Source organism: Pleurodeles waltl, unplaced genomic scaffold (assembly GCF_031143425.1).
Source record: "Pleurodeles waltl isolate 20211129_DDA unplaced genomic scaffold, aPleWal1.hap1.20221129 scaffold_67, whole genome shotgun sequence".
Lineage (NCBI taxonomy): Eukaryota > Metazoa > Chordata > Amphibia > Caudata > Salamandridae > Pleurodeles > Pleurodeles waltl.
Window position 1 is genome coordinate 1,149,797 of NW_027150384.1, and position 1,872 is coordinate 1,151,668.

The window sequence follows — 1,872 nt, forward strand, 5'->3', positions numbered from 1 at the left end:
CCTCAATGGGCCCCTCAGAGACCTCTCTCAGTGACCTCCACATTGCCCCTCCGTCAGACCTCAGTCAGTCCCTCCACACCGACCACTTCTCACCAGGTTCCCTTCGGTGTCTGACTGGTCAGACCTCACTCAGTCCTTCAACACTGACCCCTTCTCTCCAGGGCCCCCTCGGTGGGGGCCCCTCCATACCGCGCCGCCTTCTCATCAGGACCCGGTTTGTGTCTGACCCGTCAAACCTCACTCAGTAACCTCCACACTGGCCGCCTTCTCACCAGGGCCCCTTCGGTGTCTGACTCGTCAGACCTCACTCAGTCCTTCAACACTGACCCCTTCTCTCCAGGGCCCCTCGGTGTCTGACCCGTCAGACCTCACTCAGCCCCTCCATACCTCGCCGCCTTCTCACCAGGGCCCCTTCGGTGTCTGACTCGTCAGACTTCACTCAGTCCTTCAACACTGACCCCTTCTCTCATGGGCCCCTTCGGTGTCTGACCCGTCAGACCTCACTCAGTAACCTCCACACTGGCCGCCTTCTCTCCAGGGCCCCTTCGGTGTCTGATCTTACTCAGACCCTCCACACCGCCCCCTTCTCACCAGGGCCCGGTTGGTGTCTGACTCGTCAGATCTCACTCCACGGGTGATTCAAGCATCGAACCCACCGTCGATAACGGCCCGGCCTCTGTCCTTTTCGGCCCTCGTCATTGCCTCCGGGGTGTACGCGTGGGGATGTCCAGGGTAACAGGAGGTGTGATGTCCCCACCACCCCCGCAGAGGGGACTTTCTCTTTCAGGCGTTCCCCAGACACTGACTGACCAAAGAGGACAGACACAACCTGTCACACGGCCTCACAGTGAGCAACAATCCGAACCCCCCAGAGAAGTAGGCGCCCCCTGGCGGGGAGCTCGGACACTGCGCCTCTTCCTGTGCCATAAACCTTGATGCCCTTTCAGCTGCTCTGGAACAAACACATCTGCCCCACCCCGGACCGGGCATTATCCCTCATTAGTGCCACACCGTGGGTGTGACGTATTCATTATTTGGTGCCTGTGGTCTTTAAGAGACTGAAAAGTACTGTGAGCCGCAGAAAAGAGAAACACTTCTGATGCCAGTGGGCAATAGTTTAATACACCCCTGTAGGTGGAATACATTTTCATATTTGCTCCTCGGAATCCCTTGGGTTCCAGGTGAAATGGGGCCTCACATGTATGAAGGTGACAGACCCACAGGGAGGCCTCTCGCACAGTGTTCTTGGTACATGATTGATGTTTCCTTCTCCTTCGGCTTTTGAATAAAAGGAAACAGACACCTTGTGAACACAGAAGTGCTGCTATCAGAAGCTCGGTACCATACTTAACACATGTCCACATTCCAATGACATATGAGTGGCTCGTTGGTCTAGGGGTATGATTCTCGCTTCGGGTGCGAGAGGTCCCGGGTTCAAATCCCGGACGAGCCCTCCTGGGAATATTTTAATTTAATTAAAAAAAGCAGATGCTTTAAGTGGTTAATCAAACAACATCATCTTTTAAAAAGACCCTGGCCTGGTTTCGGATTTTAATCCAGAATATGTCGCACTCATCCCAACACTCAGATGTGTGTGTGGTGGTGGGGGGCGGGGGTGCCTACACCTGCCGCATCAGCAGGGAAGAGAGGATTTCTCTTACATGTAGTTGAAACTCACTGTGGGCGGTACACTTCGTGGAGCTGTTGAGTGAGCTGTGGGGGCGCACGTGAGTGCGAGCCACGCTAGGAAAAGTGCGCTGGACACAGTGCTTAATTTGTGCTTGTTTCCGGTGCTGAGCACCGACACTTATTTTTGAGGGCCGGGGCTTATTCTTCTACCTCTAGCATTTGCTGCGAGAAAAAGACACACAT

At 54.8% G+C, this 1,872-nt stretch overlaps 1 non-coding gene across 1 annotated transcript; it reads left to right on the forward strand.

Moving 5' to 3' along the window:
* Positions 1-1,381: 1,381 nt before the first annotated feature.
* TRNAP-CGG (transfer RNA proline (anticodon CGG)) lies at positions 1,382-1,453 on the forward strand. Its single transcript has one exon. It is a non-coding gene; the product is annotated as a tRNA-Pro (tRNA).
* Positions 1,454-1,872: the final 419 nt, after the last annotated feature.